General features: G+C 44.2%; 1 protein-coding gene across 1 annotated transcript in view; it reads right to left on the bottom strand.

Annotated features, from left to right (window-relative positions):
* Positions 1–12,739, bottom strand: part of LOC117545314 (zinc finger protein 436-like) — a 35,700-nt gene that overhangs the window by 5,437 nt on the left and 17,524 nt on the right. The gene's annotated exons all lie outside the window — the stretch shown is intronic.

Below are 12,739 nucleotides of genomic sequence, written 5' to 3'. Positions count from 1 at the left end.
CCGAAACTCCAAATAAACCGTCAGTGTTTGCCATCAAAGCTCCTGCTTTCCCCGTGTCTCACACCAACGCAACTCCGGTTCAAGCTCCGTGCTAGAGCTTTTCAGGTTCAGAACCAGTTCTTCGGTTTAGCTCTGGCTCTTTTCACACCGCCCAGAGTCCGACTGGTAATGCGTCGTTGCATCATCGTTTGCGTCATGACGTTTGCGTGCCTGTTTCATAAAACCAAACCGCACGGATTAAATCAGTTGCATTCATTTCTTATGGCTCTATTTGCAGCTTTTCCGGAGTCATTTCTGTAGTTTAGTTATATTCTTATAAAAAAAAGTGTACTCGTGTCAATAAAGGTTTTTTTTAAAACACAACTTTTTCCGAGGTCGGTCTTATTTCTTAAGGTGGACTGAACCGAGTGTGGAGTAACTTGTATCTTTCATTTAAATGAACTGTAACCTTCACCCAGGTATGTAACAGCTGTTCTCAAATGAACACGTGAAGTAAAGTTTAATATTTATAGCTTTATAGATTTATAATGAGAGGTGATCAACGTGAATGCTCAGGTTCCACCTTAACACGCAGACACGTTGCTTCACCATGAGCAGAAACCTTTATATATACAGTCTATGGCAGAAACACTGAAACACTGAAACTCTTGTTAAGTTTCTCCATCGTTGTGTACAAACTGGATAAAACGCAGGCTTTTTGTTGTTGTTCAGGAGTTGATCTGTCTCTGCCCCTGCCCCCGCCTCGACGTAAGCGGGACGTATGTGGTGCTTTTGCTCTGGCCGGACAATTTTTTGGTGCTTGAAACGAACCGGATCCGGAGCTAAGAGGCTGCTCCGCTGCGGTGTGAAGAGGAAAACCCGGTGCTTTTCAAGCTCCAGCTCCGAACCGGCCCTGAAACACCGTTGGTGTGAATGAGGTATGAGAGTCCCGTTTCCAATTACTTCAGAAGTTTCCATCACACAGGGTTTTCTCTAAACTGGGTAACAGGGGCGCTGCATCCTCTTACTCTCAGCGTGCACCCTCATACCAAAATGTAGATTTCCCCCATAAAATGTTAAAGTGATGCCAGAAAAACAATATTTATGTTCATCAAAAAACGGTATAATTAGAGCGTCAGGCGGCAGAGACAGCTATTAAGAGTCTAACGAGTTAATACAGAGTCTAACGAGTGAGAGAGAGTGAATAAAGAGGGAACAGACCTGCTCTGTGGATCTGAAGCTGAGGCTGTAAAACAGCGTCCAGTAGTTTCCGGTGTCTCTCGTTCTCCTGTTTTGAACGAGACAGTTCCTCCTCGTACTCTGCTATCGTTCTTTCAAACAGAACAAAGATGTCTTCAGTAGCCGCAGTGAGTCGCTGCTTCAACAACGAGAGCAGGACAACACTCATGTTTACTAAATCACCACTTCCTGTTTCTCTCACTCTGTGTTACTAGCGTGTTACCAGCTAGCATGCTAAGCTAGCTTCTAGAGTCCGAGCTAAAGGCTTCAGAAGAAAGAGCACAAAGTCAGAGGTTCATCCAGACACACAGACGATGGACGGATCAGCTGCTCACACACACTTCCTCAGGAACACCGAGAGAGAACCATGGATGTAGCGAGAGAAGCGAGAGAACCCACGAGACGTGATCTGGTTCCATTAGAAAGAGCGAGACCATCACTTCCGGTGCATCACTTCTTCTTCTGTCGATTTAAAGGCGGATTGCAAACAACTTTAAGGTGCATACCGCCACCTACTGTACAGAGTGTGTATCACCATGGCCCTTTCTCATTTCATCAAATCCCCCTCCTCGACTCCTCGGTCCTCTGGTAGTGACCCGGAAATGTATTTCAGTGCGCCATGTTGAAGGACATCTCATTTCTCTAAATGCACTTCGAGGACCGAGCATCGAGGAGGCTCTCTAGAGGAGCTATAACCGAGGACACACTGATGGGTCCTCCACGGCTCCTTCGTGGATGCATTTCCGGGAACAGAGATGTTTCAAAGAGTCGTGATGCACGGCCGGACTTATCTCAGCCAATGACAGCTCTGCATGCATGCGTCCCCTGGATATTATTTTATTAACTGCTTTCATCGCGATGTTTACAGTGAGAACAGCTGTGAGGTCCGTGCAGAAAGCAGAGCAGTGTGTATAATATATATTGTTGGCGCAGTGACATTACCAGCAAAGGTCTAGATAGCCTTGGACTAATACTACGGAGGAATAAAAGACGCCACACACTTGCATTGTAGTTCACATGACACTAGAGGCTTCTCAATACTCAAATTTCCCCTCCTCGACTCCTCGGTCCTCCGGTAGTGACCCGGAAATGAATTTTAGCGCGCCATTTTGAAGGACATCTAATTTCTCTAAATGCACAACGAGGAACGAGCATCGAGGAGGCTCTTTGGAGGAGCTATAACCGAGGATACACTGATGGTTCCTCCACGGCTCCTCCGCGGATGCATTTCCGGGAACGGTGGAGGCGTGACACACGGCCTGACTTATCTCAGCCAATGACAGCTCTGCATGCATCCTCTGGATATTATTTTAGAAACTGCTTTCATCGCGTCGCGATGTTTACAGTGAGAACAGCTGTGAGGTCCGTGCAGAAAGCAGAGCAGTGTGTATAATATATATCACTCAGTATAACAGGCCTCCTCTCTTTATTTGCTGTAGTTTAGTAGATATCTACAAACAAAGAGTCGATATTTTTCTAAGACCATTTAGTGCTTCACATAATAAAATACACAACGGCTGTAGCCTGATATGCTTTAGGAGCTGTAGGTGTGTGTGGTACAGTATGTAGGTGTGTGTTGTACAGTGCGTAGATACGGCAGACAGACGGGTCTCAGTTGGTTTGGTGTCCTCTGCTTACTTTTAATATTTGTAAATACAACTTTTGGCCCGTAATTTCAATTCCCCATTTCAGCGACCAGAGAGAGGGGGGGATCCAGTCTCTGATGCTGTTACGTTATTATGAGAGTGCTCTGCTTGATTCTGAAATTGTATATATTTATATAAATATATTTGTGTGTGTGTGTCCGCATCTGTTGCCTGTTATTGTCTCATTATACCGCACTCTCAATGAATTAAAAGTAAATATGTGGGGGAACAATGTTCAGCTGATGTAACAGAGATTATAAAATACAGCGCTATGACAAAACACTCGACAGCTGATGCAGCTGTTGCCACGTAATAATGAACGGACGTCGCTTTAATATGACCGCTCAGAGGAGAGGAGTTCTCATTTCTTGAAACATCTGCTGCTTCCCCTCCTCTCTCCTCGGTCCTCCGCTCGCATCTCCTGTGGGCGGGACTAAGTCTCGAGGAGGGGACATTTAAGAATTGAGAAGCCTCTACTGACTGAGTTCACCAAGTGAGCCAGCAATGATCCCTTTATTAGAACCAGCTGTGTGATTGACAGATTGACAGATAACGTCAGCATAAGAGCATTCAAGAGATGAATCGTTCACAACAGTTCAACACCCCCACTTGATCTTATTCTGACAACCTTTGACATACATTTACACTTTTTTTCTCATTTTAACCTTCAACACCAAAAATGAAATACAAACTTTTCAATAATGCCCTTTGTTACAGGCTTGGTTAAAAATATCAGCTACCATTTCTGTCGTTGGGCAGTATTCAATAATAATGTTTCCATCACTAACTGCAGAACGAACAAAATGATATTTGATATCAACATGTTTACACCTTTGACGACACACAGGATTCTTTGATAGTGCAATTGCCCCTTGGTTGTCCTCAAAGATTGTCACTGGTGCATAATCATTTCCACTGTCCATTCCTTTTAATAATTGCACAAGATAAAAACGTTCCTGTGTAGCAGCTGCCAATGCCATATATTCTGCTTCACATGTGGATAAAGCAACTGTAGGCCGTTTCTTAGATCTCCAGGAAATAACAGGTCCTGTCTGACAGAGACTAAAACAGTACCCAGTGCTCCGTGTGTCATTTTGATCTGCTGCCCAATCAGCATCACAATATGCAACAAGTTTTAGTTTTGAATCACTTCTCTTGTAACACAACTCCTGGTCTACAGTTGCCTTCAAGTATCTCAACACATGTTTTGCTGTTACCATATGCTGTTCTTTTGGTTCGGATAAGTGTTGAGACAACTTACTGACAATAACACTTAGATCAGGTCTAGTACATGTCATCACATAAATCAAGCAGCCTACCACTTCACGATACCTCTTTTGATCAACAGATTCACCTTCATTGTCAAATTGTTGTTTATACTCGCATGGAGTCGATCTTGCCTTGCAGTCAGACATGTCAAACCTTTGCAATATTTTCATGATGTACCTTTTCTGGTTCATCTTTATTTCACCATCTGTCTGTGTGAAATCAATGCCTAGAAAGTTCTTAAGTTTGCCAAGATCTTTCATCTTAAATTTGGCTCCCAAAATGTCTTTTACATTTTGGATTGTTTGACTGTTGCTTCCTGCAATGATAAAATCATCAACCCAGATTATCAAAATAATCCTTTCACCTTTAGATGTTAGTTTACTGTAAACACAATGGTCAGCCGGATTTTGAATAAAACCATTTTCACTTAGATAATCATGGAGCATTTTATTCCAATTCCGTCCTGATTGTTTCAGACCATACAGTGATTTGTTAAGTTTACAGACCAGTTTCTCCCCCTTCTCTGACTTAACCTCAAATCCTTCAGGTTGTTCCATAAACAACTCACAGTCTATAGGAGCATGTAAATATGCCGTTTTAACATCCATTTGATGCAAATCTAAATCATGTTGTACTGCGATTTGCATGAGACTACGTACAGATGTCATATTTGCAGTTGGAGAAAAGGTTTCCTTATAATCAATACCAGACACTTGCCTTTTGCTACATACCTGGCTTTGCATGTTTTAACTGGGTTCTCTTTCACTGTGTAAACCCATCTGCCCCCCACTGCATGTTTACCTTCTGGCAGTGTGGTCAGGGTAAATGTGTCATTTTCCCTTAGTGAATCCATTTCCTCCTCCATAGCTTTAGCCCATAATTGAGAATTTGGTGATGTCATAGCCTCCTTCAATGTTTGGGGCACATCACAAATAACTCTATAGCAGTAATCAAGGGTTAGTTCTCCTTGCTCATCAGATTCGACTTCACACTCATAATCCTTCAAATATTGAGGAGGTTTTCTTTCCCTTTGTGGAGAAGATGTCCTCTGGCTACTTTGGCCTTCACCTGTCTGAATGTTATCACAAATCTCAGTCTCATTTTCCTGTGACTCTTTTGGGATTACATTTGCCTTTTACATTTTTGGTAGGTGGTTTACAGCTCTCCTCATACTGAAATCTACATCATCCGTTTCCTGCTCTGTTTGAGTCTGACTCTCAATGACACTCTTGGTGATGAATTTGACCAACCTATTGTTGAGTACTCTTCCTGTGTCAGGATAAAACACCAAATAAGCAGGGCTGTTCTTATCATAGCTTACAAAAATACCCTTTTCAGATATTGAATCCAACTTTTTCTTGTTTTGCTTGTAAGCATAGCATGGTGACCCAAATGTTCTCATTTTTGAAAGGTTAGGCTTCTTTCCTGTCAACATGTAGTATGGAGTCTGTCCTACACGTTTGTTGCAACACCTATTTCGAATGACAGCAGCAGTCATAACTGCATATGTCCACAACTCTTTTGGTAGGTTACTCTCAATTAGCATGTAGCGTAGGTCTTATCCCTGAACGAATAAATTAAACTTTTTAGACACAGAAAAAGAGGGATAGCCCGGTGACCTAGCTACTGAATTTTACAAAGGAAAAATAATAAATCAATTCACTTTCAACATCAAATGTCTGTATTTTTGTTAACTCCAAATAATAAATCAGTACATCAAACAAACATACTCATGTCACAGACCATTTACCAGATAAACTTAACTCAAATACATACACAAACAAATAAGCCAAGTTAACTCACAAAACATCAATACATCCTGGGGATTGACTGTGAGTGAGTGTGGGGGAGGGGAGAAGTCTTTTTTGTCCTTTGTCACTCAGTTTAGGAGTGTATTTCAGGGGATAAGGATGTGTGAAAGTAAAGTTGGAAAGTTCAGCTTTTCCAGTCCAGAGTGTGGGTGTGTGTGTGTGTGTGTGTGTGTATATAGAGTGCTAGAGGAGGATAAATGATATTGGTGTAGTGAGAACCACTTATCTGAGGGTGACAGAATAGCTCACTGGATTGCAGGGTTAACTTGGAAGGGGAAAGTTGAATGTTTCCCCAACAGCTCCTGTGTTCAGTGACAAAAACTCCCAAAATATAGCCTGATTCAGCTGATGAAGTCCTCAAGAATCCACTTTTCTCCTTGTTCGATTCCGACTTCCTCTTGCTTCTTTCTCCCTCCTTCGAATGACATGCTGTCCTCCTTTTAACAGCACACAGGTGCCAATCATTCTCTTGATTGTTTCCTCCAGTTTCTCTCAGGGGTGCTTGATTAGCCACTCCCCTTTTTCTCAGGGAATCTGTAGGAGTGGGTTTACTTTCTCCCTGTCCTGCTACAAGCATGCATCTTGCCATTTCAAACAATGTTCTCCAATTTCTCTCAGCTGTCCCATTTTGATGGGGTGAATAAGGAGCTGAGGTCTCATGTCTGATGGCATTTCTACTTAGCAATGACTGAAATTGACCAGAAGTATACTCAGTACCATTATCAGATCTAATGCATTTGATTTTTCCATAAGGTGAAACGTCAGCAATGTACTTCTCAGTAGCCTTGACTGTGTCACTCTTAGATTTAAAAAAATAACCAAAAACTGCTCCTGAATAGTCATCAGTAAATGCTAATGTGTATCTGAACCCATCTTTAGCTGTAGGATCTATAGGTCCAGACAAATCTGTGTGTACAAGCTGCAGTGCAGCCTTTGCCCTTTCATCTGGCTCTCTGCTCCTGCTCTGAGCAAATGTACCTTTTGTGCACACTTCACATGTCAAATTAGATGTATCAGTTTTGCCTTTAATTGTCATACCCTCTGTAACTTTTTGCAATTTCAACACATCTTCGTAGTTACAGTGACCTAGAATTTCGTGCCATGTTTTGATATCATAACACCCATGACATTCATCAACATTTTTATCATTAACTGTGTTTAAATAAAACAATCTATCATACACCTTAATATCAAATGTCGTACCGTTCTCGTGAATGAGCTTGTTCTGTCCTTCTTTGAATACGACCGTGGCTCCATTGGTCGTCGCTGCTTTGACTGAGAAAATGTCTTGGGGAAAAGATGGGACGTACAGCGCCCCCGGCAGCATCGTCTCCACCTCTCGACCCGTATTGTCTTTCAGCCAAACTTTGGCTGCACCTCTCTTCAGCGCTATGCCAGAGACCCTCACTCCATCAGCCAACTCCAGGACATGTTTTTGTGGCTCGAAACTCTCGTCAAAGTCTTTGAATTTGTTCATGTCAGTCACTATGTGCGATGTAGCACCGGTGTCGACCATAAGCCCTCTTTGCTTCAGTCCATCGCCCGGGTCGCTGTCCACCTGTCGTTCGCGGGCCTTGAAGGCGAATGTGTGGTGGTGGTTGTGGTCCTCTTCATCTATGGCCTGTTTTACGTTGTCTCGTCGTCCTCTCCGCCTGCAGTTTGCATCTCTGTGCGTGGAACTCCTGCAAAAAACGACACCACTGTCTCTGTTGTTCCCCGTGACCAGCAGCCTTGCACTCGCGGGCCCTGTGACCCTTCTGGCCGCAAGTATAACAGGTCAGCAGCTTCACATCAAAGTCTTTGCCCCACTGAACTTCTCAGTGCTCTCGTAGCTCCTCAGCTTGGTCTTGAACTCGGCGAAGGTGATCTTCTCATCACTTTGTGTAGTGTGGATAGAAAACGGCTTAAATGACGCTGGCAGCCCCTTCAGAATCATAGCTATCAATAAACCGTCACTCAAAATCTCTTCTGCATTCCTCAGTGCTGTGATAGCAGTCTCTGCTCGTATAATATAGTCTGTGATGCTTTCATTAGCATATTTCTGGAGAGACGTAAGCTCTGTATACAAGCTGATCACACGCGGTTTTCCTGTACCTGCGTAGTGATCCCTCAGAATCTTCAACGCCTTTCTTCCATCGTCCGCTGCATCTCTCATGACCAGAGACAAACTTGTATCGTCCAACAATTGAATAAGTTCAGCGTTGACTTCTTCATTTTTATCAGCGTCTTCTGCGGCTCTTACCGCGGCTCCTTCTGCGTCCTCTTCGCCTCCGCCACTGTCAGGCTCTTTCAATATGGTGCTTTTCAGCCCTTGTAGACGCAGGTGGCCAAGAAACTTTGTTTCCCACAACTCATAGTTTTTCTCATCTCCATCAAAGCACAAACGATTCCATCGGTTTCCAAAATCCTTTCTGGGCCCATAACCTGTTCGCGCAGCAGCCATTACCAGCAAAGGTCTAGATAGCCTTGAACTAATACTACGGAGGAATAAAAGACACCACACACTTGCATTGTAGTTCACATGACACTGACTGAATTCCCCCGAGTGAGCCAGCAATGATCCCTTTATTAGAACCAGCTGTGTGATTGACAGATTGACAGATATGACGTCAGCATAAGAGCATTCAAGAGATGAATCGTTCACAACAGTTCAACATATATCACTCAGTATAACAGGCCTAATCTCTTTATTTGCTTTAGTTTAGTAGATATCTACAAACAAAGAGTCGATATTTTTCTAAAACCATTTAGTGCTTCACATAATAAAATACACAACGGCTTTAGCCTGTTTTAGGAACTGTATGTGCGTGTGTGTGGTGTAGGTTTGTGTGGTACAGTGTGTAGTTGCATGTGTGGTACAGTGTGTGCGTAGATGCAGCGGACAGACAGGTCTCAGTTGGTTTGGTGTCCTCTGCTTACTTTTTAATACTTGTAAATATAACTTTTGGCCCGTAATTTATTTTCCTCGTTGTAGCGACCAGAGAGGGGGGGGGGATGTATCCAGTCTCTGATAGTGTTACGTTATGAGTGCTCTGTTTGATTCTGAAATTGTGTATATATATATGTGTGTGTGTGTGTGTCCCCGCATCTGTAGCCTGTTATTGTCTCATTATACCGCACTGTCAATGAATTAAAAGTAAATATATAAGTCATCATGAACACATCTGTCCATCAGACAGAGAGCTGCTGTGCCTCCTGTCATCATTAATGGACGTCTCTTTAAAATGACCGCTCAGAGGAGAGGAGTTCTCATTTCTCTAACCGCCTGCTGCTTCCCCTCCTCGGCTCCTCCGCTCGCATCTCCTGCGGGCGGGACTAAGTATAGAGGATAGGAGTCGAGGAGGGGAGTCGAGGAGGGGAGTTAGAGAAATGAGAAAGGGCCCATATCATCCTATCACCACTTGTGGAATTATACCAGCAGAGGCTGTGGCGCAGTGGATTATTAGAGCGTTGGTGTTCAGATCAGGGGGCACAGGTTCAAATCCCACTGCAGTCAGTATGTCATTGTGTCCCTGAGACACTTCACTCCAAATTGCTCCTGTGGGGATTGCCCGCAGTATTGAGTATGTAAGTCACTTTGCGCTCAACACACACAGACTCAAAACCATGGACACACTGGCACATAAACAATTTATAGGCCTAAATTGCACAAGCTACAGTATTGCAACTAAGCAGACAGTCCTGCTTCTCTCTCTGAAATTAACTTATTAAATAAACAAAACGAAAAATATAGCCATACTTATGCAAACAACATTGAATCTGGACTTGACATTATTCTGATTAGGCCTAGCCTACATTACACACACACACACACACACACACACACACACACACACACACACAACACACACACACACACACACACACACACACACACACACACACAACACACACACACACACACACACACACACACACACACACACACACACACACACACACACACACACAGATGAACAAACTTTGCAGTGTATCCACGGGTATTCCTCTTGTTTCCTCCGCCACATCTCCTCCGTCCATACCTCTGGGAAAGGTGAGCTTGAGCTAGCCAGGGCAACGTTGCTAGCGCAGCTAACTAGCTAGCATTATCCACGTCTTTAGGCGGCTCTTCTAATGATGTATTAAATGCATTATGTTTTCGTCATTATTACAACAAATACACACTTGCAACTGATAACACTGGCAATGATTTTATATTTATTAGACTTAAAAAAAAGATCATGCTCCAAATAAGTGGGGGTACGGCGTACCCCCGCGTCCAACGGCCACTACACCACTGGATACAAATGAACACATAATGAAATATGACCCCCGGTTTGATGATTGACAGGTCACAGTACAATGGGAGCTATCTACCCTTACCCACAATTTAAAGTCATTCACACAGACTATCTCCTCTTTGCTCTTCTCTCTGTGAGGAGCAGCAAGTTCAGCTTCAGAACAAAGTGAAACACAAACAATGGCATCAAATATTATTAACATGTCGGGTAGTAGCCTAATATATTTATTTATTTTCTTCTCAGAGTGTACCAGAATGCAGGGCCGTCCCTCCCTACACTCAGATCACGTGGGGCCTCAACTTGAGGAGGGGCCCCTCAACTGAGCGCACCGTTATGCGGCGCAATTAGTGTAAGCGTGGCACAGTTTTGCCGCTGCGACACGGAGGGCCTCATCATATAACTTTGCGTGGGGCCACAAAATGGCCAGGGATGGCCCTGCCAGAATGCGTAGTTTATATGTTAGCATTTCAAAAAATCTCCTGGGAGAGAATCCCCCCAGACCCCCCCTGCTGGGGTTGGGTTTTCAGCATGTGTGCCTTTTTATGTTATACAGTTCAGCTTTGATTCCATCATCTCATTAAACTTTTTTAAAAGCATACTTTAGTTATGTGAAGGGATATAAGGGATATATGCACTGTACTTCACTTTAATTACATTACATTGCATTTAGCTGACGCTTTTATCCAAAGCGACTTACAATAAGTACATTCGACCAGGAAGACACAACCTTGAAGAAAACAGAATCATATAAGTACATCAGGTTTCATAGAGCCAAAAACATTTCAAGTGCTACTCAACTAGCTTTAGATAAGCCAGTCCTTTATTAGTATATAAGTGCTTTGTTAATAGTTCTATCGCTCGAAGTGGAGTCGAAAGAGATGAGTTTTCAGTCTGCGCCGGAAGATGTGCAAGCTATCTGCTGTCCTGATGTCAATGGGGAGCTCATTCCACCATCTTGAAGCCAGGACAGCAAACCCACGTGTTTTTGCTGATGGGAACTTGGGTCCCCCTCGCAGCGAGGGCGCAGCGAGTCGTTTGGCTGATGCAGAGCGTAGTGCACGCGCTGGGGTGTACGGTTTAACCATGTCCTGGATATACGAAGGGCCAGATCCATTCGCAGCATGGTAAGCAAGTACCAGTGTCTTGAAGTGGATTCTAGCAGTTACCGGAAGCCAGTGAAGGGAGCGGAGGAGCGGAGTGGTGTGGGAACATTTAGGAAGGTTGAAGACCAGACGAGCCGCTGCATTCTGGATGAGCTGCAGAGGTCGGATGGCACATGCAGGTAGACCAGCCAGGAGGGAGTTGCAGTAGTCTAGGCGTGAGATGACGAGAGCCTGGACCAGAACCTGCGTCGCTTTCTGTGTCAGCTGGGGACGTATCTTCCTGATGTTATAAAGCGTGTATCTGCAGCAACGGGTTGTAGCAGCTATGTTTGCAGTGAATGACAGGTTGTTATCTAGAGTCACACCCAGATTCCTTGCAGTCTGAGTCGGGGAAACAACTGAGGTGCCGATGTTGATTGTTAGGTCAAGAGTGGGACAATCTTTTCCCGGAAGGAAGAGCAGCTCAGTCTTGTCAAGGTTGAGCTTGAGGTGATGAGCAGACATCCACTGAGAGTTGTCAGCTAGACAAGCAGAGATGCGTGCGACGACCTGGTTCTCTGAGCGGGGAAAGGACAGAATTAATTGGGTGTCGTCAGCGTAGCAGTGGTATGAAAAACCATGCGGGCTAATGACTGATCCGAGCGAGTTTGTGTACAGGGAGAAGAGGAGGGGACCAAGAACAGAGCCCTGAGGGACCCCCGTAGTTAATTGACAAGGGTCGGACTCAGACCCTCTCCAAGTCACCCTGTAGGTACGGTCTTTCAGGTATGAGGTGAGGAGGGAAAGTGCAGAGCATGAAACTCCAAGTTTTTGGAGAGTGCGAAGGAGGATCTGATGATTCACCGTGTCGAATGCAGCAGACAGGTCCAACAGGATGATGACAGAGGAGAGGGATGCAGTTTTGGCAGTGTGCAGTTCCTCCGTGACAGCAATGAGAGCAGTTTCTGTGGAGTGACCTGCCTTGAAACCAGACTGGTGCGGATCCAGAAGGTTGTTCTGATGGAGATAACAGGACAGTTGTTTAAAGACAGCGCGTTCAAGTGATTTAGACAGGAACGGGAGGAGAGAGACAGGCCTGTAGTTTATAACATCAGACGGGTTGAGAGTAGGTTTCTTTAGGAGAGGGTTTACTCTTACCTCCTTGAGACTGTTTGGAAAGTGACCAGAAGTTAGAGAAGTTTTGATGAAATGGGTGAGAAACGGTAGAATATCAGGAGCGATAGTCTGAAGGAGGTTTGAAGGGATAGGGTCCAGAGGACAGGTGGTAGGGCGGGCAGAGGTAATGAGGGTAAGAACCTCACTTGGAGAGAGAGGGGAAAAGGAGGTTAGTGTGTTGGTGGAAGGAGGGTCTGGTGACCCAGCGGTGAGTAAAGGGGAGTCAGAAAAAGAAGAGCGAATATCATCAACCTTTT

The sequence above is a fragment of the Gymnodraco acuticeps genome, unplaced genomic scaffold, assembly GCF_902827175.1.
Source record: "Gymnodraco acuticeps unplaced genomic scaffold, fGymAcu1.1, whole genome shotgun sequence".
In the NCBI taxonomy this organism is placed as follows: domain Eukaryota; kingdom Metazoa; phylum Chordata; class Actinopteri; order Perciformes; family Bathydraconidae; genus Gymnodraco; species Gymnodraco acuticeps.
The sequence above is the reverse complement of the archived record's forward strand: the minus strand, read 5'-3'. Positions and strand labels throughout refer to the sequence as shown.